Source organism: Spinacia oleracea, chromosome 1, assembly GCF_020520425.1.
Source record: "Spinacia oleracea cultivar Varoflay chromosome 1, BTI_SOV_V1, whole genome shotgun sequence".
Taxonomy (NCBI): domain Eukaryota; kingdom Viridiplantae; phylum Streptophyta; class Magnoliopsida; order Caryophyllales; family Amaranthaceae; genus Spinacia; species Spinacia oleracea.
The window spans coordinates 33,619,068-33,646,483 of NC_079487.1; the positions used below are offsets into that span (position 1 = coordinate 33,619,068).

Below are 27,416 nucleotides of genomic sequence, written 5' to 3' on the forward strand. Positions count from 1 at the left end.
AATCATCTTTTTAGATCTATCTCTGTAAATCTTGATGCCCAATATGTACTGTGCTTCTCCTAGATCCTTCATCGAAAAACATTTCCCAAGCCAAATCTTGACAGAGTTCAACATAGGAATGTCATTTCCGATAAGCAATATGTCGTCGACATATAATACTAGGAAAGCAATTTTGCTCCCACTGACCTTCTTGTATACACAAGATTCGTCCGCGTTCTTGATGAAACCAAAGTCACTGACTGCTTCATCAAAACGTATATTCCAGCTCCTGGATGCCTGCTTCAATCCGTAGATTGACTTCTTTAGCTTGCATACCTTTTTAGCATTCTTTGGATCCTCAAAACCTTCAGGCTGTGTCATAAACACAGTTTCTGTTAAAACGCCGTTTAAGAAAGCAGTTTTGACATCCATCTGCCATATTTCGTAATCGTAATATGCAGCGATTGCTAACATTATTCGAATAGACTTTAGCATTGCAACTGTTGAAAAGGTTTCATCGTAATCCACACCGTGGACTTGCCTGTAACCTTTCGCAACCAGTCTAGCTTTGAAAACTTCAAGTTTCCCATCCTTGTCCTTTTTCAGTTTGAAAACCCATTTGCTTCCAATGGCTTGGTAGCCATCTGGCAAATCGACCAAATCCCATACTTGGTTTTCAGACATGGAGTCTAATTCAGATTGCATGGCTTCTTGCCATTGCTTGGAGCTAGGGCTCGTCATAGCTTGCTTGTAAGTCGCAGGTTCATCACTTTCAAGTAATAGAACGTCATAGCTCTCGTTCGTCAAAATACCTAAGTACCTTTCCGGTTGAGATCTATATCTTTGCGATCTACGCGGGGTAACATTTCTAGATTGACCATGATTCTCACCAGATTCTTCTAAAGGTCTCTGAGTTTCATCCTGAATGTGATCTTGAGCATTCTCTAGAGTTTGTTGTTCGACTCGAATTTCTTCGAGGTCTACTTTTCTCCCACTTGTCATTTTGGAAATATGATCCTTCTCCAAAAAGACACCATCTCGAGCAACAAACACTTTGTTCTCAGATGTATTGTAGAAGTAATACCCCTTTGTTTCCTTTGGATAGCCCACAAGGATACATTTGTCAGATTTTGGATGAAGTTTGTCTGAAATTAATCGTTTGACGTATACTTCACATCCCCAAATCTTAAGAAAAGACACATTTGGAGGCTTTCCAAACCATAATTCGTATGGAGTCTTTTCGACAGCTTTAGACGGAGCTCTATTTATAGTGAGTGCAGCTGTATTTAGTGCATGTCCCCAAAATTCTAATGGAAGTTCGGCCTGACCCATCATTGACCTGACCATGTCTAGCAAGGTTCTGTTCCTCCGTTCTGACACACCGTTCCATTGTGGTGTTCCAGGAGGAGTCAATTCTGATAGAATTCCACATTCTTTCAGATGGTCATCAAATTCATAGCTCAGATATTCACCGCCTCTATCAGACCGCAGTGCCTTGATCTTCTTGCCTAATTGATTCTCTACTTCACTCTGAAATTCCTTGAATTTGTCAAAGGATTCAGACTTATGCTTCATTAGGTAGACATAACCATACCTACTGAAGTCATCAGTGAAAGTGATAAAGTAGCTGAAACCACCTCTAGCATTTGTACTCATTGGTCCACATACATCTGTATGGATTAAACCCAATAGTTCATTTGCTCTTTCTCCAACTTTAGAGAAAGGTTGCTTTGTCATTTTGCCAAGTAAACATGATTCGCATTTACCATAATCCTCTAAGTCAAATGGTTCTAGAATTCCTTCTCTTTGAAGTCTTTCTAAGCGTTTCAAGTTTATATGGCCTAATCGACAATGCCACAGATAGGTGAGATCTGAATCATCCTTTTTGGCCTTTTTGGTATTTATGTTATATACTTGTTTGTCGTGATCTAATAAATAAAGTCCATTGACTAATCTAGCAGATCCATAAAACATCTCTTTAAAATAAAACGAACAACTATTGTCTTTTATTATAAAGGAAAATCCCTTAGCATCTAAGCAAGAAACCGAAATGATGTTTTTAGTAAGACTTGGAACATGGAAACATTCTTCCAGTTCCAAAACTAGCCCGGAGGGCAACGACAAATAGTATGTTCCTACAGCTAATGCAGCAATCCGTGCTCCATTTCCCACTCGTAGGTCGACTTCACCCTTGCTTAACTTTCTACTTCTTCTTAGTCCCTGTGGATTGGAACATAAGTGTGAGCCACAACCGGTATCTAATACCCAAGAAGTTGAATTAGCAAGTATACAGTCTATAACGAAAATACCTGAAGATGGAACGACTGTTCCGTTCTTCTGATCTTCCTTTAGCTTTGGACATTCTCTTTTGTAATGGCCTATTCCATCACAATAAAGACAGCTTGATGTGGACTTGTCCTGCTTTGATTTAGCATTGCCCTTGGACTTTCCACCTTTCTTGAATGGTCTCTTTCTAGCCTTGAGTAAATCCTTGGCTTCACAGTCCAGTACTATTTCAGCTTTTCTGACAAGGTGAATAAATTCTGCAACTGTTTCTTCTCTTGGTTCACTTAGGTATTGTTGCTTGAAGCGACCAAACCCACTGTGTAGTGAATTGAGCAAGACAGAGACTGCCATCCTTTCGCTTATTGGTGTTCCTAGTAGACTTAGGCGATCAAAATATGAACACATAAGATCCACATGGAACCTCAGTGGGACGCCTACCCTCTGTTTAGTGCGAAGGAGCTGAACATGTGTTTCTTGGACCTCCATCCTATAACACCTGTTGGGAGAACTAACCTTTAGTCCAGACATTGATTCAATCAACTCATGGACGTTCAGGTCCCTGTCCTCCGTACTTCCACGACAGATATCCCTCAGATTCTTGATGAGCGTAAAAGGTTCATAGGCTACAAACCTTCTAGCCCAATCATCAGGGATATTGTTCAGCATGAGACTCATAACCTTTTTGAGATCCGCATCCCAGGCGTAAAATCTCTCAGGGGTCATGTCTCTGGCATAGTAGCTTGGCATGGGATGTGATAGTACATACTCAAGTCCATTGAGTTTGACTATTTCAACTAGCTTAGCTTCCCATTCAAGAAAATTTGTCAGGTTCAGCTTGACCATAAGCTCAGAACCCATGATGATGTTTTGATTGTTGTTTGCCATATTAAAACTACAATTGAAAAGAATAAACAAATAAATAACCATTCACAGTTTCTCTTAATAAACTTAAATTCTAGCATACATGCATAATTCAATGTTTATTAAGCATTTTATTCAAGTTATGTGTTCCGGCAGGTGTGAATAAAATGATTCCAAGATCCTAAAATCATTGAAGAACTAAGCACAGTTTGTCGACTTAATCCTAGAACATCTTAGGTAAGCAAAAGCCTTTTGCTAATAGTCTAGAAACTATTCTTGGTTGATAGGTACGTCTAAGAACTTATTAGGTAAACCTATCGAATTTGCCACGACATAAAAGGACTCCTTACTTATATCGTTGAGTTTCACCAAAACTAACATGTACTCACAGTTATTTGTGTACCTTGCCCCTTTAGGACCAATAAGTAACACCTCGCTGAGCGAAAACTATTACTAGATTGATGTAAAGGATATCCAAGCAAGTGTATATTTTGGCATGGCACCTTTTAACTCAATTTTTAAGTTTGGAACTTAAGGCTCTTACTATGTTGGTTAGATTTTAAGTGAACTAAAATCCTTAATCATGCAACATAATCAAGCTTTTGATCTCATGCATTTTAAGACATATTTAAAGCAATAAATAACTTAAAACATGCATAAGATATTTGTGATCTAGTATGGCCCGACTTCATCTTGAAGCTTTGACTTCAAAGTCCGTCTTGAAAATCTCCGTGGGAGGCACCATTTTCTTCAAATAGGATAAGCTATAACTAATTACAACTATTTGATGGTACGCAGACCATATTTGAATTGAAAAATAACTTTGGTGCTTTAGACCAATTACATTCAAATTAATGGTACGCAGACCATATTTTCTATCCTATTTGGGCCATACTAGTCACTTCATAACCTGCAAAACAGTACATATACAATATATACCATTCACCCATTCATTATCATGAATGGCCCACATAGCTGGTTAGTTAAACACATTATGCATCACGTAAACATTTGCAGCAATTAATCAAGGGCACCAATAATCTACCAATTATTCAGTCCTTATTAATTCTAATCGAGTTGTTTTAACCTTAAGGATTTGTAGACCTAATCAAGAGTTTATGACTAAAAGCACTCCCACTCAAACCAATAAATTCATATGCTTTACTAATTTTAAACATAAAATTGTATTTCTAGTCTAACCGGAAACATACAAATTTAATTAAAATTTAAAGCTCATATAAATTTATAATTGAATCCAAAAATTTAATTTTAATTTCAGTCACATTTAAATTAATTTATGATTTTAATTTTAGTAAAATAATTAGAATAAATGCCATTTATTATAATTATAATATTCAAAATTAAAATCCAAGAAATTAATTCAAATTATTAATTTTAAAATCAATTAAAATTACGTGAACTGAAATTTTCAAATTAAACATTCAAAACGATCTAATCGTAACGCAAACACCCTACGCGTTGCACGCCCATGGGCTGTACGCACACAGCCATTGCTGGCCATGTGCGCGCAGCCCATGCGCTCGTTGCATAGCTGCTGCTGTCCCATACGCAAGCCTCCGCACAGCCCCCACCGCACGCGAGCTATCGCTCGCAGCGCGCGCGCGTTACCGCGCTCGCTGGTGCGCGAGATCGCTCGCTGGTGCGCGCGAGCCATCGCTCGCTGGGGCGCTGCATCGCTCGCTGGCGCGCGAGATCGCGCGCTGGCGCGCGAGATCGCTCGCTGGTGCGCGCGAGCCATCGCTCGCTGGGGCGCTGCATCGCTTGCTGGCGCGCGAGATCGCGCGCTGGCGCGCGAGATCGCTCGCTGGTGCGCGCGAGTGATGCTGGGCGCAGCGCTCGTGGCACGCGAGCTTGCGCTCGCTGCGCACGAGGCTGCGCGCTGTTGTGCGAGGCAGCGCGCGCTGTGGCGCAGCTCGCTTGCTGCCCACACGCGACTGCCTTGGCTCGCCCCTCGCCCATGCCCATACGTTCATTGCTCGTGGCACACGACACAAGGCAGGGCTGCTGCCTTGTGCTCGTGCACTACGCCCTTGCTCATTGCATTCGTGCCGCACGGGCGACGAGCTCCCTTGCTCGTCGTCGCATGCCCGCATTATACAACACCCCTTAAGGGTAACACGAAGCGTCCATTGCTTCGTGCGTGCAAGTTATTTGAACGAATCGCATAAAATTTAAAATTTATATTTAAAATTAATGACAAATTAATAAATAATATTAATTTCATAATTTTAGGGCGAAAAATCGAAAATTTATTATCCAATTGATTTCCGATTGTTATGGATTCAAGTCTAGGTCATAAAAATTTAAAATTTATCATAAATTTACAATTTTTATGGTGGTTTTTAATCATAGGTTTCTAATTAAATTACAATTAATTATGAAAATCAAATTAATTCTAAATTATTCTAATTTTCAACAAATTAATCATAATTACAAATTAGATTGCATAATTAACAAGACTAGGCATTCAAACTTGTTAAACATATGCAGTAGGTCAATCAAAAATTCAAGATTTATCAACAGGAATCGCAAATATTTAATTTAACATCTTAAATTTACGAAATTTTGCATCCGAAAAACTAAAACCTTCGAAAAGTCATAGTTAGGCTTCGAATTTGAGAATTCTGGGTTCGGCAGAAAAATATTATTTTTGTCAAAATTTTAGAATGCCTTTTACATGCGGAATTGACACAAAAATCACTCAATTCGGATGAGTAATGAAGAAACTGCCGAAAAACTGCGTACATATAATTAAATAAACGCAATTTGCAATTAATTAACAATTACGAAAATTAATCACCCCTTTTAATTCTTGCAAATTTGTAATATTTAACCATGTTCATGCAATTTAGATTATGAAAATAATAAGGGGCTCGTGATACCACTGTTAGGTTATGATACATATGACATTACATAGATCATGCGGAAACAACCATTAACCCAGGAAACATATTATTTACACATAATCATTTAGCATAGTTTAGATGCATACTCTTTGTTGCGTGCCTTCCCTAGCTGCGCCCGAACCGAACAAGAACAAGTCTTTTAGGACTCCAAGTGTCGTCCCTCCGTAGAAAGTCCACAGCACGTCCGGATCCGCCTTAAGATTGACCAACTAGAATCGCCCTTAAGGTACTCAGAAAATTCGGCACTTTTGGGGCAAGATGGGTGTTTGAATTTTCTCTCAAAAACTCACTTTTGAATACTTTGAAAACTTGTATATAAATTATGACCCCTAGGCCTTTATTTATAGAGTTATGGAAAAGGAATCGTAATCCTAGTAGGATGCGAATTAATTGGAATTAGAATTCTACATGAATTCTACTTAATCAATTTATCCAATAGGAATAGACATTTAATCATACACTGACTCTTGCAGATTCAGGAATCTCGCATGAGCTCAAACTCACACACACACGGCAGCCACAAGGGCTGCCCACGCATGCGAGCAGCAGCCCACGCAGCGCGGCCCACGCATGCGTGGCCTTGTGCGCGCTGGGCTGTGGCGTGCGTGCTTGCTGGGCGATGGCCTGGCTTCGTGCTGGGCCTTCGTCCGGCAGGCCTCGTCCGATGCTAATTCGTACGATACGCTTCCGATTAAAATTCCATTTCCGGAATCTATTTCCGATACGAACAATATTCAATATTTCCGATTCCGGAATTAATTTCCGTTTCGAACAAATATTTAATATTTCCGTTTCCGGAATTATTTTCCGATTCCGGTAATATTTCCGATTCTGACCATATTTCCGTTTCCGGCAATATTTCCGATTCTGGTAATATTTCCATTTCCAACAATATTTTCCGATACGTACCATGTTTCCGTTTCCGGCAACATCTACGACTTGGATAATATTCATATTTCCGATACGATCCATATTTCCGTTTCCGGCAATATCATCGTTTCCGGAGTATTCATTTCTTGCCTGTGACGATCTTAGCTCCCACTGAAACCAAGATCCGTCGGTTCCGAATATTCATAGATGGAGTATTTAATACCATTAAATACTTGATCCGTTTACGTACTATTTGTGTGACCCTACGGGTTCAGTCAAGAGTAAGCTGTGGATTAATATCATTAATTCCACTTGAACTGAAGCGGCCTCTAGCTAGGCATTCAGCTCACTTGATCTCACTGAATTATTAACTTGTTAATTAATACTGAACCGCATTTATTAGACTTAACATAGAATGCATACTTGGACCAAGGGCATTATTTCCTTCAGAGAGGTTGCTTTTCTGTTTATTTATAAATATGCTTGTATTATATTGCGTTTTGTTTGTCATTTATGATTAATATGGGAATGAACTTTTAGTAGAATGTTGTCGTTACAGACAATTATTCGGTTCTTGGTAGAGAATTGGTGCTACAAAGTTCTATGTTTGTTCTTTGTCCACATTCGTGCTTAAAGTTCGGCACTCTGGTGGATGATTACTTAATGATGATCTGTAATTTCTATTACTAGCTACCTGTCAAGTATGGAATAACCCATTATTATGATCTGATTGCATAGTTTAGTTCTTGGAAGGGTGGTCAGGAAAGGCTCAGGCAGAAAATAAAAAATATGATGTACTATGAAAGATGCTGAATATGATGGACCCGTATTCTGATGCAAGTGCACGAACTCTGTTTTTCGTAGTTGAGCTAGTTTGTATGTAGTTAAAAAGTAACATCGACTGACAGCAGTAACTATGTGTTACAGGTGATGGGAAGGTCTTCACCAAATGACAAGCTACAGGCCTATAAAAGGACAGTCTGCTGGACCAGCGTAGGAGAAGTGCAGACATCGAGGATGATTTTTCGATGAAATTGGCTGATATGTTAAAATAGTTCAATGAATGCTCTAGTTCTTTGAGTAGGCACAGAGAGATGGACAGAGAGCTTGAATTGAAGGTAGAATCTTATCATCAGGAGTTATGTTTTGTCTATTTGACCAATCTAGATTTTCCAGGTTTACGTACTAATCTTCTTTTGTGATATAAAAGTACAATCTCTGCATCTGTTTCCAGATTCTTTACTTTTAGATTTCCAATATGTAGTTCAAAATCCCCATATATATATATTGCAGGCCATTTTGGTAATTCCAGCTGTTATCTTACCTAAATATTGTATTGTTATCTGCTACAGGAACACTAATGTCCCTGTCTTCCCTGAAGAAGTATGTGTCACCTAGTTGGGGGCAGCCATTTGTAGGAGCTAGCATTTTGGCAGTTTCAGGGAATGGAGCTAGCATTTGGAGAGAGGCTGAACTTGAATCTTGGGACGACAAACTCAATAAAGGCCTGGTTGTATTTCGTGACGATGGAAGCTCAGAGACGGTGGGGGCAGAAGCAATGTCATTATCATTCGAGTGAGAGATCGAAGTAGACTGATCATAAGGTTAGAAGTTGTTCACTCTTCTCTTTTCATGCTATTTGACATCTTGTAGCTTCATTTTTGTAACATCTTTAAAGATTTATTATTATAGACTCTACGAAGGCTTGCTCAGAACCGTGAGGCAGCAAGGAAAAGCCGGTTGAGGAAAAAAGTAAGACATCTAATTTTGTTTCTTGCATGTACTTTGGTGTTGGTTAATTATTTAATTTGTTTTCTCATTTAATTAATTAATGGAATTAGCTGAAGAAGGATTCCATGTGGGGAAAAAATAAGTCATAAAGCTAACATGAAAATCGGCTAAGTTTCTACTTGTTTTTATTTTTTGGTCTTTAACATGCTCTTGTATTATCTTTCTTTTTCTTTCCCTCCCTTTTTCTTTTTTGGAAATAGGCATAGGTTGTTCTTGGATTTGGGTGGAAATAGGCATATGATTAGTTGTAACTTTCCAAGACTCAATCCAATCTATTTATGTACATTTGAGACTTGTTTGGCTATATAGGTCATATTTAGGCTAAAATGACATTTTCGCTCCCAACTTTGAACTAATGAACCTAAGAACTCATTTCAAACTTACTATATGATTTATATGATTAGCTTTAACTTTCCAAGACTCAATCCAATCTATTTATGCACATTTGAGACTTGTTTGGCCATTATAGGTCATAATTAGGCTAAAATGACATTTTTCGCTCCCAACTTTGAACTAACGAACCTAATGACTCATTTTATTCTTATTACATGATTAATATGCATAGTATTAACTTTATAAAACTCATTCTAATCTATGTATGCACATTTGAGACTTTGGTCGTTATAGGTCATAGTTAGGCTAAAATAAGTCATTTTCGCTCCCAATTCATAACTAGATAACCTAAGGATTCATTTCAAACTTATTACATGATTAATATGATTAGTTTTAAATTTCCAACACTCGTTCCAATCTATCTCTGCACATTCGAGACTTCTTTTGCCGTTATAGGTCATATATAGGCTAAAATGTCACTTTCGTTCCCAACTTTGAACTAACGAACCTAAAAACTCATGTCAAACTTAAATACATGATTCATATGATTAGTTTCAACTTTCCAAGACTTAATCCAATCTATTTGGTTTAGCATATTTTGGAATTAGTATGTGTTTAAAATTATCCAACCCCAGGCTAAAATGACATTTTCGCTCCCAACTTTGAACTTAAGAACCTAATAGCTCATTTTAAACTTATTATATGATAAATATGCTTAGTTTTAAGTTTCTTAGACTTATTATAATCTATTTATGCACATTTAATGCTTGTTTTATCGTTGTAGGTCATATTTAGGATAAAATAAGGTATTTTCGCTCCCAACTTTAAAATAAAGAACCTAAGGACTTATTTTAAACTTATTACATGTTTAATATGCTTAGTTTTAAGTTTCTAAGACTTATTCTAACTACTTATACACATTTAAGGCTTGTTTGGTCGTTATAGGACATATTTAGGCTAAAATGACATTTTCGCTCCCAACTATGAACCAAAGAACCTAAGGACTCATTTTAAACTTACTAAATGTTTTATATGCTTATTTTTAACTTTCTAGGACTCATTCCAATCCATTTATGCACATTTAAGGCTCATTGTGTCGTTATAGATCATATTTAGGCTAAAATGACATTTTCGCTCCCAACTTTGAACTTAAGAACCTAATGACTCATTTTAAACTTATTATATGATAAATATGCTTAGTTTTAAGTTTCTAAGACTTATTTTAATCTATTTATGCACATTTAATGTTTGTTTTATCGTTATAGGTCATATTTAGGCTAAAATGAGGCATTTTCGCTCCCAACTTTAAAATAAAGAACCTAAGCACTCATTTTAAACTTAATACATGTTTAATATGCATAATTTTAACTTTATAAGACTCGTTCCAATCTATTTATGCACCTTTAAGGCTCATTAGGTCGTTGTAGGTCATATTTAGGCTAAAGTGCCATTTTCGCTCCCAACTTTGAACTTAAGAACCTAATGACTCATTTTAAACTTATTATATGATTAATATGCTTAGTTTTAAGTTTCTAAGACTTATTCTAATCTATTTATGCACATTTAATGCTTGTTTGATAGTTATAGGTCATATTCAGGCTAAAATGAGGCATTTTCGCTCCTAACTTTAAAATAAAGAACCTAAGCACTCATTTTAAACTTAATACATGTTTAATATGCATAATTTTAACTTTATAAGACTCGTTCCAATCTATTTATGCACCTTTAAGGCTCATTAGGTCGTTGTAGGTCATATTTAGGCTAAAATGACATTTTCGCTCCCAACTATGAACTAAAGAACCTAAGGACTCATTTTAAACCTACTAAATGTTTTATATTCTAGTTTTAACTTTCTAGGACTCATTCCAATCCATTTATGCCCATTTAAGGCTCATTGTGTCGTTTTAGGTCATATTTAGGCTAAAATGATATTTTCGCTCCCAACTTTGAACTTAAGAACCTAAGGACTCATTTTTAAATTATTATATGATTAATAAGCTTAGTTTTGAGTTTCTAGGACTTATTCTAATCTACTTATACCCATTTAATGCTTGTTTGATCGTTATAGGTCATATCTAGGCTAAAATAAGGCATTTTCGCTCCCAACTTTAAAATAAAGAACCTAAGGACTCATTTAAAATCTATTACATGTTTAATATGCATAATTTTAACGATCTAAGACTCGTTCCAATCTATTTATGCACCTATAGGCTCATTGGGTCATTATAGGTCATATTTAGGCTAAAATGACATTTTCGCTCCTAACTTTGAACTAAAGAACCTAAGGACTCATTTTAGACTATTAGGACATTGTCATTAGTTTCTTGAATGTTAAAATGTGATATTTAATTTGTATTTAATCTAATGTTTAATTTAAATTTCTGTTTTTGTAAAGGTCTACACTCCGAGGATTGCGCCTTATGCGAGGAATTTGATGTGGTTCGTGAGCAATGGGCCAAGTTTTTTACCAGCAAGTATTTATTATTGGCTTTAGCGCGCTTGATCGAGTTGGTTTAGTTGTTATAGAATAAATTTTATATTAAAATGTATGTTTATGTTGAAATTGGAACATATATTTAAATGTAATATGTGCACTTAATTTGGTTTTGGGATATATAGTATACAAAACTCCAGTTGTTGTTTTTATATTTGTTATACAGGTTGCGTTATTCTATTATTGTTTTGACAGGTTTCTATATTTGGTGCAAGGCACTCTAGGTATCCCTAAACAAAATTAGAATTTTCCCGCCAAAAGTGCTTTGTTGCAGCGTACATATATATTGTACGCTGCAACAAGGGAAAAAAATTTCGCAAAAATTCAGACTTGTTGCAGCGTACAAATAAATGTACGCTGCAAAAAGTTGAGTCTTTTGCAGCGTACATATATATGTACGTTGCAACAAGTCCAAATTTTTGCCAATTTTTTGGCACTTGTTGCAGCGTACATCTAAAAGCCCGCTGCAACAAATCACTTTTTGCAGCGAACTTGTACGCTGCAACAAGTTCAGACTTGTTGCAGGCCCCCCAGTTGCAGCATACGATGTACGCTGCAACAGGGGTCTAAAAGTCCGCTGCAATAAGGGTTTTTTCTACTAGTGATAAAGCATGAAACGTAGTTAACTCCATGTGAAATTACCTTGGTTTTGGCAATAGTGTCAAAGTCTCATGTCTCGCCTGGTTTTCACCATTGCCACAAGAATCATCAATAATCTACAAAAAAGCATTTTAATATGTAAATTAGATATGCCACATTTTCAGGTAATGATACACTATTGCATAGCCGATGCAGCTCTGATCAGTACTGTTTACCCGTATTAAAATTCTCTAATCATTGGTCGCTTTGCTCCACTCCACACTTATCTACTCTGATTGCAAGATAGTGTAATTTTTAAATAACATACATGACAGTTAATGAAAGAATGCACCCACGAATTACATCATGTTAAAGTACTACATTAGCTTCTGCCTTCTGGCTAACAAAAAAAGGTCTACAAGAAGCTCTTAACATGTTCCAGAATCCATACTTCAAGAATTAACTTAATTGTACGAGTACATCCTAGACACTATAACAGGTGCAGTAAAACTTTTCTATATAAATTGGTCCTATATATCCCAGTATCTCACCAGACAGAAAACTCATTATATATTGAAGTAAAGTACAAATCTGGTTGAGAAAAAGAAATTCATCCTGGCTCTAATTGGCAGTTAGCTCATGAGTGGTCTAGATTCTAGAATATACAAGTCATAGAGTAGAAGACCCACAAGGGTGAAGTATTTTAACCAAAAAAATATGTGAAGCTCCAATTATTTCCCAAAAGAAACAGAAAAGACAACTGTTGATACTTGATACTGAGTAAAATCTAATCACCACCTGGCACACACTCCCCAAAACTTCATCCAGTAAACAATAACCAAACAACTGGAAGTAGCAATTCGGCTTCATCGTTAATGTGATATAATGTTTCTTTCCTCTTACTTTATTTTGAGGGCGGGAGGGGGTTTGTTTAGCGTTTCTAATTGATTGTTATTGTAAGAAATATAAGGTATTTCAGATTTATGCTTTATAAGTTGTTACTACTTCATACATACACATGTCCATTTGACAACCTATGAAAATATATGTTTGTTATGTGTATAAAATTTATTTTCTTTAGGCCCCTTTGTTAATCTGAAGCTTTTTGTTTGAAGGTTGAAAAATTAGACAGAGAAATCAGATATATACACCTCAGTCAGAACGGATTTTCATATAGGAATATATCTTGCCCTACTCTTCATCCAATATCATTTAGTTCTTTTATATTCTATTTTTCCAAGAGTTGTTGATAAAGACCTATAATGTAGGAATAGAGTTCCAATTTTAGAAAGCAGACTATATTTTGTACTTGTACAGTTTTTTACCTTGTATTACTTGGTAACTTCGGTTTCTCTTTTGTAGCATATACTATTAGGGAATGTAAGTTTACTTTTTAGGAAGAAAATGTTACATGGTGCATTTTTTAGGAGGTTCCTTCAAGCTGTTATAGTTGTAGCCCTCGTAGGTTGAATAGCTACCTACAGAATTATACATCAGTTATCAAACACTTTGATTGTAAACATTTTCCAATGGATATATTTATATTCACCTTTCCTTCCTTCTAATTTATACTGTTTTTTGATTGGAAATTCTGACTTCTGAGGGCTGCTATTTCCATTTACTTATTTGGCAATTGAACCCATTCATTCTACCTCCCATGAGGGAAACTACTACAAATTGGTCACAAATCTAGATGTCATATACTGAATCCTTAGTAGCACAAAAATATATAGAACGTGAGTCCATTATCAACTAAAACACAATAGTGCTACACTGCTACATGCACATACAATTTCACTGGACAAGCTACCTAATATCACTGTATGTATCATCCTTCCATTAATGTGTTCAACCAAGAAAATTCAATAAAGCAAAAGAGAGAAACACCAATGCAGCTGGAAGTTAGCCACTGCACTGAAACAACCATTTCAATTTCTCATATTTTCTTTTTTCATAACATGGGAAAAAATCATACTCAATCAAACTAGAAAATATCAGACACAATCAAACTGGAAAAAAATAAGACCCAATCAAACTGGAAAAAATCAGACACTTCGTATTATTATTGTCATATTCTACTCTCTCTCCTTTGCTCTTTATTTATGAAATTGGAAACCATTTAGTCATCAATTTCAGATTTTCAAAGGAATTAGGACAAAATGCTAGAACAGTAAATCATACTTTGAATAATATGTTTCTAATACCATAACTAACTCACCTGCATTAATGAATATTCTGAGGGGTATACAAGATTTCGAACACTCACGATCAAACCGTCTTATACAAGAATTTACAATATATGTTCATTCGGTAATGTGATAATAACTTTGTTTAAACTTATCTTAATTCTTTTTAATACCAAAACTCCTGGAAGTACCAACAATTGGATTTATGAAAAAATTGAAGAGCTTACAACTGTTGACCCTATGATGATGTTTCTAAGATAATTCTCATTAGTTAGAGTGATCAAATACCAACATTAAATCCAATTGACGGAGAAGTGCAGTACCCTCGTATACATTTATAAATCCAATTGACAGAGAAGTGCAGTACCCTAGCATATTGTTTTGTTCAGCATTTATAACTCCATTAAGGTCAAAGTACTCAAAAGATACCTAATGTCTTAAGAATCTTAACATAAAGACTATGATGGCGGATACTAAGCTCCAAAAGAGCCATTTATTCCATATCAATATATCATACTCTGAGATAGTCAAATGCTCTTTAATAGTCTCCAAAACCCAATTGATATGGAGTATAGATTCCTCCCTCTAACTTCTAAAGGCTCCATTCCCTTTGCTAAGAGTGCAAAGAAAACCCTTCAACATTAACAGGTAAAATGAAATTACAAAATGACAATTCAGCCATACCTATCAAATCACGCGTCAAGATAGTAAGATAAAATTTCACCTAATTCAGCTTTGTATGCACCCATAACATAAAAAATAAATTGTAAGGACGATAAAAGGATGATATGCATATCTTCAGGACATCTACTGAAAGTCTGAGATACATTATTGATATTTCATTCTAGAAAAAACTGATGCAAAGAAAAGGAGAAACTAAAAGAAAATAACTCCAAAAAAAGACATACATCCCTACTATCAAAACAAATGTCGAGCATAATTCTCCAAACCTCACAAAAAATTGGAAAACAACTCTAATTTCATAATTCCCCGAATTGCAACAAATACAACTCAATTAACAAATTTCAAAATGGTCTATGATATTTAAACAATAATTAGAACTCCAAAATAATTATTTATTTTAAACCCTAAAATCGAATTGACTCGCAAATCAATAGGAAAAAGAACTCCAAATTCATCTAAAACCCTAACATAGAAACACAATACTTGAATTAGATGGGGTAATTAGCCGAGGAAGTGAGAAGCTAGAGAATTACCGCAGAGAAGCGTAGAAAAGAACAAGCAATGGGGAAATATAAACTTCATCTAATCAGGGAGCTAGTATAATTTAAACAATCAAGAAACTCTCAAATTAACAATAAAGCATACAATTTCTGCAACAAAAGTTACAAAAGAACCTAACTTGGAAGATCGAGTTACTAGAGAAAATGCATCCCATACACCAAGGAAGCAGCAAATAAAAAATCAGAGGATGCTCTCCAATAAAAAAAAACCAGAGGAAACAACGAATTTAACTTGAATTTGTTGGCCGAATTGTGATTCAATTGGGATTTTCCATGAATATATAAAATGAAGTGAGATAAAAGTGGGATGAACTGGGAGGATTGAGAGATTTGATTGGAATTCATTAATGGTGCTGAAGGTGAGGAGGAGTGAAGACGGATTCATCAGGAAATCTGATAGATGGAGGTTAGGTTTTGGAGGTAGATCGGTGAGGAGGTTGAGGGAAACGTGGGAGATGGAGTGAGTGTAAAGCGCGATTCATCGAAAATTTTAGGAGAATTAGGCGGGATTTTGTTTTGCCTGAATGTATAATTGGTTTTGCGGGCTTAAAAACATGTGGGTTCCACGTGTTTTTTTTTTTGCTAGTAGCGACGCTTTAGACCGTCGTAATATATTTCGGCTCTCTAAAGCGTCGTAATTTGCAAATTAATATTCGCGGCCCCAAAGCTCCTGCGACCCTTTGTCACACTGTCGCAATTATTCCGTCTAAATATGTACTCTTTTCTTGTAGTGATATTTCCGTTTCCGGCAATATCATCGTTTCCGGAGTATTCATTTATTTCCTGTGACGATCTCAGCTCCCACTGAAACCAAGATCCGTCGATTCCGAATATCCATAGTTGGAGTATTTAATGCCATTAAATACTTGATCCGTTTACGTACTATTTGTGTGACCCTACGGGTTCAGTCAAGAGTAAGCTGTGGATTAATATCATTAATTCCACTTGAACTGAAGCGGCCTCTAGCTAGGCATTCAGCTCACTTGATCTCACTGAATTATTAACTTGTTAATTAATACTGAACCGCATATATTAGACTTATCATTGAATGCATACTTGGACCAAGGGCATTATTTCCTTCAGTCTCCCACTTGTCCTTAGGGACAAGTGTGCATTTCCTAATTCCTTTGTCGCTCGATGATTGCTCTTGAACATAAGGTAAGAGTTGTCATCCTTATTATGTCCAGAGGTGCTCCTCGGTTTCAGAGTTCAACTGATCAAATAAACAGATAATCATAGCCTATGATTCATCCGAGCACGGCCATGCATTTCACAGTTTCTAGCTCTCCGAGTGGCCTTGTACAACTTTTAAGCATCTCATCCCGATTTATGGGAGGACAATCCCAATCTTGCGATCTTGAGATTAGACTTCGTTTGATAGGTGATTACCTGAGCGTTGCCTTTATAGCCTCCTTTTACGGTGCGACGGTTGGTCAACGTCAAAGTAACCAGTTCTCAAACAAGTAATCTCAAATCACTCAAGTATTGAGGATTTAGTGTCTAATAATTTTAATGAAATTTACTTATGACAGATTTTCATCTCTTACAGTAAAGTTTCATAGGTCTTGTTCGATACTAGTCTTCACAAAGTAAGTATCTATGCAAATGATTATGACATTGCCATGTCCACATAGTTCAAGAAACAGAACTACTAGTCATCTTGCATTCTAATCGTCTAACGTTTTCTATGCGTCCAATTTTATAGAAAACTCCGACTAGGGACCATTTTCAACCTTTGACATTCAAGTTCACTTGATAGACATTTCTTAGTCACAGGACTGGTCCTGACAGTCTATCTTGAATATATCGTCAAATTGAAGGGACTCATCATTTAATAAACCACAAATTAAATGGAAAAATGAATTCTTTTCATTTATTGTGAATGATTAACCAATAATGTTTTACAAAGATTTAAACTCTAAAACTTTAAAACATTAAACAGAGACATCAAAGCCATTCTCCAATATGCTTGATTCCCATAGCTGCAGTGTGTGAGTTGTGCTTCTCCTGCGGCAGAGGTTTAGTCAATGGATCTGATATGTTGTCATCAGTTCCAATTTTGCTTATCTCGACTTCTTTTCTTTCAACGAACTCTCGTAGAAGGTGAAATCTACGAAGTACATGCTTGACTCTCTGGTGGTGTCTAGGCTCCTTTGCCTGTGCAATAGCTCCGTTATTATCACAATACAGGGCTATTGGTCCTTTAATGGAGGGGACTACACCAAGTTCACCTATGAACTTCCTTAGCCATATAGCTTCCTTTACTGCTTCATGTGCAGCAATGTACTCCGCTTCAGTTGTAGAATCCGCAATGGTGCTTTGCTTAGCACTTTTCCAGCTTACTGCTCCTCCGTTGAGACAGAGGACAAACCCAGACTGTGATCTGAAATCATCTTTGTCGGTTTGGAAACTTGCGTCCGTATAGCCTTTAACAATTAATTCATCATCTCCACCATAGACCAGGAAGTCATCTTTGTGCCTTTTCAGGTACTTCAGAATATTCTTGGCAGCAGTCCAATGCGCCTCCCCTGGGTCTGACTGGTATCTGCTCGTAGCACTGAGTGCATACGCAACATCCGGGCGTGTACATATCATAGCATACATTATTGAACCAATCAATGATGCATATGGAATCCCATTCATTCGTCTACGCTCATCAAGTGTTTTTGGGCACTGAGTCTTGCTTAGAGTCATTCCATGAGACATGGGTAGGTAGCCTCGCTTGGAGTCCGCCATCTTGAACCTATCAAGCACCTTATTGATATAAGTGCTTTGACTAAGTCCAATCATCCTTTTAGATCTATCTCTGTAAATCTTGATGCCCAATATGTACTGTGCTTCTCCTAGATCTTTCATCGAAAAACATTTCCCATGCCAAATCTTGACAGAGTTCAACATAGGAATGTCATTTCCGATAAGTAATATGTCGTCGACATATAATACTAGGAAAGCAATTTTGCTCCCACTGACCTTCTTGTATACACAAGATTCGTCTGCGTTCTTGATGAAACCAAAGTCACTGACTGCTTCATCAAAACGTATATTCCAGCTCCTGGATGCCTGCTTCAATCCGTAGATTGACTTCTTTAGCTTGCATACCTTTTTAGCATTCTTTGGATCCTCAAAACCTTCAGGCTGTGTCATAAACACAGTTTCTGTTAAAACGCCGTTTAAGAAAGCAGTTTTGACATCCATCTGCCATATTTCGTAATCGTAATATGCAGCGATTGCTAACATTATCCGAATAGACTTTAGCATTGCAACTGGTGAAAAGGTTTCATCGTAATCCACACCGTGGACTTGCCTGTAACCTTTTGCAACCAATCTAGCTTTGAAAACTTCAAGTTTCCCATCCTTGTCCTTTTTCAGTTTGAAAACCCATTTGCTTCCAATGGCTTGGTAGCCATCTGGCAAATCGACCAAATCCCATACTTGGTTTTCAGACATGGAGTCTAATTCAGATTGCATGGCTTCTTGCCATTGCTTGGAGCTAGGGCTCGTCATAGCTTGTTTGTAAGTCGCAGGTTCATCACTTTCAAGTAATAGAACGTCATAGCTCTCGTTCGTCAAAATACCTAAGTACCTTTCCGGTTGAGATCTATATCTTTGCGATCTACGCGGGGTAACATTTCTTGTTTGACCATGATTCTCACCAGATTCTTCTAAAGATCTCTGAGTTTCATCCTGAATGTCATCTTGAGCATTCTCTAGAGTTTGTTGTTCGACTCGAATTTCTTCGAGGTCTACTTTTCTCCCACTTGTCATTTTGGAAATGTGATCTTTCTCCAAAAAGACACCATCTCGAGCAACAAACACCTTGTTCTCAGATGTATTGTAGAAGTAATACCCCTTTGTTTCCTTTGGATAGCCCACAAGGATACATTTGTCAGATTTTGGATGAAGTTTGTCTGAAATTAATCGTTTGACGTATACTTCACATCCCCAAATCTTAAGAAAAGACACATTTGGAGGCTTTCCAAACCATAATTCATATGGAGTCTTTTCGACAGCTTTAGACGGAGCTTCTATTTATAGTGAGTGCAGCTGTATTTAGTGCATGTCCCCAAAATTCTAATGGAAGTTTGGCCTGACCCATCATTGACCTGACCATGTCTAGCAAGGTTCTGTTCCTCCGTTCTGACACACCGTTCCATTGTGGTGTTCCAGGAGGAGTCAATTCTGATAGAATTCCACATTCTTTCAGATGGTCATCAAATTCATAGCTCAGATATTCACCGCCTCTATCAGACCGCAGTGCCTTAATCTTCTTGCCTAATTGATTCTCTACTTCACTCTGAAATTCCTTGAATTTGTCAAAGGATTCAGACTTATGCTTCATTAGGTAGACATAACCATACCTACTGAAGTCATCAGTGAAAGTGATAAAGTAGCTGAAACCACCTCTAGCATTTGTACTCATTGGTCCACATACATCTGTATGGATTAAACCCAATAGTTCATTTGCTCTTTCTCCAACTTTAGAGAAAGGTTGCTTTGTCATTTTGCCAAGTAAACATGATTCGCATTTACCATAATCCTCTAAGTCAAATGGTTCTAGAATTCCTTCCTTTTGAAGTCTTTCTAAGCGTTTCAAGTTTATATGGCCTAATCGACAATGCCACAGATAGGTGAGATCTGAATCATCCTTTTTGGCCTTTTTGGTATTTATGTTATATACTTGTTTGTCGTGATCTAATAAATAAAGTCCATTGACTAATCTAGCAGATCCATAAAACATCTCTTTAAAATAAAAACGAACAACTATTGTCTTTTATTAAAAAGGAAAATCCCTTAGCATCTAAGAAAGAAACTGAAATGATGTTTTTAGTAAGACTTGGAACATGGAAACATTCTTCCAGTTCCAAAACTAGCCCGGAGGGCAACGACAAATAGTAAGTTCCTACAGCTAATGCAGCAATCCGTGCTCCATTTCCCACTCGTAGGTCGACTTCACCCTTGCTTAACTTTCTACTTCTTCTTAGTCCCTGTGGATTGGAACATAAGTGTGAGCCACAACCTGTATCTAATACCCAAGAAGTTGAATTAGCAAGTATACAGTCTATAACGAAAATACCTGAAGATGGAACGACTGTTCCGTTCTTCTGATCTTCCTTTAGCTTCAAGCAATCTCTCTTCCAATGCCCCTTCTTCTTGCAGTAGAAGCATTCGGATTCAGAAGTGGGTTGACTGACCTTCCTCTTTACAGATTTGGCGCCAGTTTGCTTAGTTGGGCTGGCCTTGTTGCCACCTTTCTTAGCATTCCTCTTCTTTCCAGATTTCTTGAACTTGCCCCCACGCACCATAAGCACATCCTGCTTATCACTTTTGAGCGTCTTTTCAGCGGTCTTCAGCATACCGTGAAGCTCAGTGAGCGTTTTGTCCAGACTATTCATACTGTAGTTCAGTTTGAACTGATCATACCCGCTATGAAGAGAATGGAGGATGGTGTCTATAGCCATTTCCTGAGAAAATTGTTGATCCAGCCGACTCATATTCTCAATGAGTCCAATCATTTTGAGAACATGTGGACTTACGGGCTCGCCTTTCTTAAGCTTGGTCTCAAGAATTTGCCTATGAGTCTCGAATCTTTCGACTCGAGCCAGATCTTGGAACATGTTCTTCAACTCACTGATGATTGTGAAAGCATCTGAGTTGATGAACGTTTTCTGCAGATCCGCACTCATGGTGGCGAGCATTAGACATTTCACATCCTTGTTGGCATCAATCCAACGATTGAGGGCTGCCTGAGTGACCCAGTCGCCTGCGGCTTCGGGCATCGCCTCTTCTAGGACATACTCCTTTTCTTCCTGCATAAGAACTATTTCACTAGTAGAAAAACATTCATTTGAGGCGTCACTTTTATATTCATTTGCGGCGTTTTTGGCGTAGCAGCAAATAGAGTGGCAGCAAATGAATAGGATTGATTTGCGGCGTTAAAAAACGCCTCAAATGAATAATTCATTTGCGGCGTATAGGCAGAAAAACGCCTCAAATTAATAGTATTGTTAGGCGGCGTTTTCTACCTAAACGCCTCAAACATTGTAAAATTGCGGGAGAATAAACGCCGCCAATAATGTGTAATTCTTTTTTTTATAAATAATTTCTTTTCTGTATTCAACAAACCCAAAAAAGTAGAACCTGTACTCACGCCACATTTATACAATGTCCAAAAGTATCGTCAACAACCAATAACTTCCAAGAAACTTTGATTTTTACATATAATACCACCATCATATGTTTACAAAAATAATCCAACTAAATGGTTTCAAGTTGATCATAACTATATCTTTTACACTTCGTACGTTACAAATTCACACCAAAAATATAATAAGGCAATTGTATATGATTTCAATAGCAGGAAACATCCACAAAAAGAGATCGATGAAGTGTTAATTATCTACACAAAATGTTCGGTGAAGTATGATGCCCATGTGTCTCGTATTTCAGCAATTTGCTCATCGGTGAAAGGATCTCCACTTAGTGACGGGAAAACCTAAAAAAATAGTATATATCATAAAATAAGTTATCTTCGGTTAGATCTAAAAACAACTAGCAAAATAGAAAATAACAAGTGTTGGTTGTTTTCGCTCCCAACTCTGAACTAATGAAGCTAAATAGGTATTCTAAACCCTTTACATGTTCAATATATTTAGTATTAGGTTTCTAAGACTCATTCCCATCTACTTTGGTCAAGTTATGCACATTTAAGGCTCGTTTGTTCGTTATATGACATATTTTGACTATAAGGGTTATCTTCGCTCAACTTTCAACTAATGAAGCTAAATAGGTTTTCTAAACAATGTAAATGTTTAATATACTTAATATTATGATGATAAGACTCATTCTCATCTACTTTTGTCTAGTTATGAACATTTAAGGCTCGTTTGATCGTTATAGGACATATTTAACTTTAATGGTTGTTTTCGCTCCCAACTCTCAACTAATGAAGCTAAATAGGTATTCTAAATCCTTACATGTTTAATATACTTAGTATTAGGTTTCTAAGACTCATTCTCATCTACTTTTGTCAAATTATGCACATTTAAGGCTCACTTGATCGTTAGAGGACATATTTTGACTATAATGGTTGTTTTCGCTCCCAACTCTCGACTAATGAAGCTAAATAGGTATTCTTAACCCTTTACATCTTTCATATACTTAGTATTAGGTTTCTAAGACTCATTGTCATCTACTTTTTCCAAGTTATGCACATTTAAGGCTCGTTTGTTCGTTATATGACATATTTTGACTATAAGGGTTAACTCTCAACTAATGAAGCTAAATAGGTATCCTAAACAATTCAAAACAATTTAAATGTTTAATATACTTAATACTAGGATGATAAGACTCATTCTCATCTACTTTTGTCAAGTTATGCACATTTAAGGCTCGTTTGATCGTTATAGGACATATTTTGACTATAATGGTTATTTTCGCTCCCAACTCTCAACTAATGAAGCTAAATAAGTATCCTAAATAATTTAAATGTTTAATATACTTAATATTAGGATGATAAGACTCATTATCTCTACTTTTGTCAAGTTATGCGCATTTAAGGCTCGTTTGGGATCAAAAGCCGAAGACTTCAAGTCACGCTTTACTGGTGGCCCTGGTCTTCCTACAGAATGTCTGCACAATCATACCCAAGGCTGTTTAATGTTTATACATTACATTACATACAACTTAATCATCAACTAACCCATATTTTCCTACATATAAATACATTATGTTCAAATATATATCAAAACAGATGACTGAGAAGCAAACAAGGGCATGAACTGATACAGAAGTAGAGAAAGATGCTTAGAAAAGGGCAAATTCTGTAATAAACTACCTTATTCCTAGCTGCAAGTTGAGCATCAACTCGAAATTTTTATGCCCCCTGCAGATAGTCTCCTCTTGCTTCTTGATGGTCTTTGGAAGTAGGATAGGTCGAAAGTTTCGTGGCATGGAACTATCCAAACGGTCTCCACTTCTCCGATTTAAACCATTAGCAGAACCATCATGACCAAAATCCCAAGTTCCTGCACAATCATACCCAAGGCTGTTTAATGTTTATACATTACATTACATAAAACTTAATCATCAACTAACCCATATTTTCCTACATATAAATAACATTATGTTCAAATATATATCAAAACAGATGAATGAGAAGCAAATAAGGGCATGAACTGATACAGAAGTAGAGAAAGAAGCTTAGAAAAGGGCAGTTGCCCTTAGACCTTCACAAGTCAATGCAATAGCTTTACCAGGGAAGGGATGGTCAATCAGCATTTAGGAATTGCAAGGAATTGAAAAGCACCAACAACTAGGCAAACAGCCAAACGGCTGCCCCTAGTTTATCAGATCTAACTCATTAAGCCAGCACTAATGCATCGGAAATGCATGCTTCGAACGGTTTAGGTAACACAATTTGCAGATCAACATGATTGATTATTTGTATTTCTTACTACCGCATTGTCATTATTAAAAGGTTTCTGACAAAATGATGTTCTCAGAAAATGTTCATGCCTAAATTTTCTACAAAAGCATTGCTGCATTTAGTGCGAAATTCAAGATGAACAACATAACTAGCAACACTAAGAATTGAGATCAAGGTCAACAACATCATCAACAACAACAAACAAAATCTTCCAACAGTAAGCATCTATCAAGCAACAGTTAAGTTAAGTTCAGTACTTCAGTTTAGTGTCAAAACCCCACATTTGAAACATCAACCAATCAAGTTTATCAATTAAAATTAAAAAGATGAAGATGAAATATGAAAATTTCAAAGTAGCCCTTACAATAGGTTTTGTCTGGATTTGCAGTTCACTTCGTTAGGTGGAAGAGCAAGTTGTTGTTCTTCTTTCAGCTCAGGCAAGAACTCATTTGGGTGGGATAGGTCATATCCCTTCACTTTCTTTTTTCGTCTTATTGCACTCTTTCTCTTCTGGAAAAGAAATAATCAAATCCCAAGTGACCAAATGTGACATTAATAAGTAAAAAAAAAACCTTGTAAAAAAGAAGTCGAAATATTCAGATGCACGTTGCAAGTTTGTGTATAAGAAATTAACGGAACGAGAATTTACCTTCTGAGTTGTCTTCTTAGCATTTAAGGTTGCAATGGTCTCCCTGATTCTGCACTCATCCCAAAACAAAACAAGAAAATATAAATATTCAATTCAACAATTACAGTAAAATCCAAACCATTAAGTAGAATTTCAGCAAAACAGAAAGCAACAACAGCAAGCAACAGCAGCAAGCAGATCAACCACAACAACTATTAAGCAGATCAAAACTTAGCTAAATAGCAGATCAGAGAACAACCTAAGCAAACCACGTGGGCACACTACCTAGCATGACAGCATATGAAAACCCAAATGTAACCCAAGAACGAATTCAGTCCATGTGGACACACTACCTAGCATAAAACGAATCTAATTCAACCCTAGACTAACCTAGCATGACACGAATTTAATTTCAGGCAACAACATTGTTCTTAAAAGGGGACTAAAAATATCAAAACATATCTTGCATAATGAATATGAGGTTGCAACAGCCTCCGTGTTTCTTCAGAAGACAGCACATCAAGAAGTTTAATTTAAAATTCACCTTGTGAATTATATTCTTAGCACTTGAGGTTGCAACAGCCTCCATGATTTCTGCACTCATTTCAAACCAAACCCAGAAAATATAAATAAACAATTCAACAATTAAAGTAAAACCCACAAAATTAAGTAGAATTTTAGCAAAGTAAAAAAGATGTCTTACTGGAAAACAAAACTCGTGTTTTTCTCAAATTTGCGCTCCTCTTTCTTGGAAGCACCTAAACTATATCAAATTTGCAGACGAAATTAGATATACGAAATTACCTAACCTCAAATTCGAAATTTTTTGAAGGTTTCTTTATGCGAAAAATTAAAATTGATAATTAGGGTTTTATGCTTCAGCGGGAGAGAGGAGAGGAGAGAGCAAGAGAAAAATAATTCGATAATTCATGTAAATTGAAAGGGTAATTGAAAGGAAAACCAGCAAAGAGGGTAATTGAAAGGAAAACCAGCAAAGAGGAGGAGGAAGGGTGAGTGAAAGCATCATTTACCTTAAGTAAGAACGGCGGTGGTGGAGATGAGTTCGAAGGCTAATGACGGTGGATATGAATCTTAAGCTTCACTTTTCCCGGCGAGATTTGATGGTGAACCCGGCGAGATTTGATGGTGAAGAAAATGGAGGTCAGAGTCGGACCTAGTTTGGAGGAAGAAGGAGGAGCTTTTGTCTACCGACGAGAACCCAAAGAAAGAATTAAGCGTGGGTGATATTTTGTCGAGGACATAACACTGCGGCGTTAAACAAAATGACGCCGCTAACTAATTATTAGCATTGATTCGAGGCGTTATAGTTACAACTAACGCCGCCAATGAATCTTTTATCATTTAATTATAGGCGTTTTCAAATTAACGCCGCTAAGTCATAGCAGCAAATTAATATTTTTCTACTAGTGTTTGCAAGTTCCTTTGCCAGTCAAGGAAGTTTTTCCCGTTCAACTTCTCCTTTTCGAGAATTGATCGAATGTTGAATGAATTGTTGTTTGCCATATTAAAAACTACAATTGAAAAGAATAAACAAATAAATAACCATTCACAGTTTCTCTTAATAAACTTAAATTCTAGCATACATGCATAATTCAATGTTTATTAAGCATTTTATTCAAGTTATGTGTTCCGGCAGGTGTGAATAAAATGATTCCAAGATCCTAAAATCATTGAAAAACTAAGCACAGTTTGTCGACTTAATCCTAAAACATCTTAGGTAAGCAAAAACCTTTTGCTAATAGTCTAGAAACTATTCTTGGTTGATAGGTACGTCTAAGAACTTATTAGGTAAACCTATCGATTTTGCCACGACATAAAAGGACTCCTTACTTATATCGTTGAGTTTCACCAAAACTAACATGTACTCACAATTATTTGTGTACCTTGCCCCTTTAGGACCAATAAGTAACACCTCGCTGAGCGAAAACTATTACTAGATTGATGTAAAGGATATCCAAGTAAGTGTATATTTTGGCATGGCACCTTTTAACTCAATTTTTAAGTTTGGAACTTAAGGCTCTTACTATGTTGGTTAGATTTTAAGTGAACTAAAATCCTTAATCATGCAACATAATCAAGCTTATGATCTCATGCATTTTAAGACATATTTAAAAGCAATAAATAACTTAAAACATGCATAAGATAAATGTGATCTAGTATGGCCCGACTTCATCTTGAAGTTTTAACTTCAAAGTCCATCTTGAAAATCTCCGTGGGAGGCACCATTTTCTTCAAATAGGATAAGCTATAATTAAAACTAATTACAACTATTTGATGGTACGCAGACCATATTTGAATTGAAAAACAACTTTGGTACTTTAGACCAATTACATTCAAATTAATGGTACGCATACCATATTTTCTATCCTATTTGGGCCATACTAGTCACTTCATAACCTGCAAAACAGTACATATACAATATATACCATTCACCCATTCATTATCATGAATGGCCCACATAGCTGGTTAGTAAAACACATTATGCATCACGTAAACATTTGCAGCAATTAATCAAGGGCACCAATAATCTACCAATTATTCAGTCCTTATTAATTCTAATCAAGTTGTTTTAACCTTAAGGATTTGTAGACCTAATCAAGAGTTTATGACTAAAAGGGCTCCCACTTAAACCAATAAATTCATATGCTTTACTAATTTTAAACATAAAAATGTATTTCTAGTCTAACCGGAAACATACAAATTTAATTAAAATTTAAAGCTCATATAAATTTATAATTGAATCCAAAAAGTTTAATTTAATTTCAGTCGTATTTAAATTAATTCATGATTTT

The 27,416-nt window shown here is 36.4% G+C and overlaps 2 long non-coding RNA genes across 2 annotated transcripts; one reads left to right on the forward strand and one right to left on the reverse strand.

Annotated features, from left to right (window-relative positions):
* Window positions 1-7,771: 7,771 nt before the first annotated feature.
* Window positions 7,772-11,693, forward strand: LOC130465803 (uncharacterized). The gene is made up of 4 exons (XR_008925818.1): window positions 7,772-8,041; window positions 8,276-8,527; window positions 8,616-8,675; window positions 11,443-11,693. It is a non-coding gene; the product is annotated as an uncharacterized lncRNA (long non-coding RNA).
* A 10,452-nt stretch (window positions 11,694-22,145) lies between these two features.
* Window positions 22,146-25,790, reverse strand: LOC130465804 (uncharacterized). Its single transcript, XR_008925819.1, has 6 exons — window positions 25,635-25,790; window positions 25,307-25,366; window positions 25,148-25,197; window positions 24,625-24,673; window positions 24,340-24,485; window positions 22,146-23,574 (listed from the first exon to the last, which is right to left on the reverse strand). It is a non-coding gene; the product is annotated as an uncharacterized lncRNA (long non-coding RNA).
* Window positions 25,791-27,416: the final 1,626 nt, after the last annotated feature.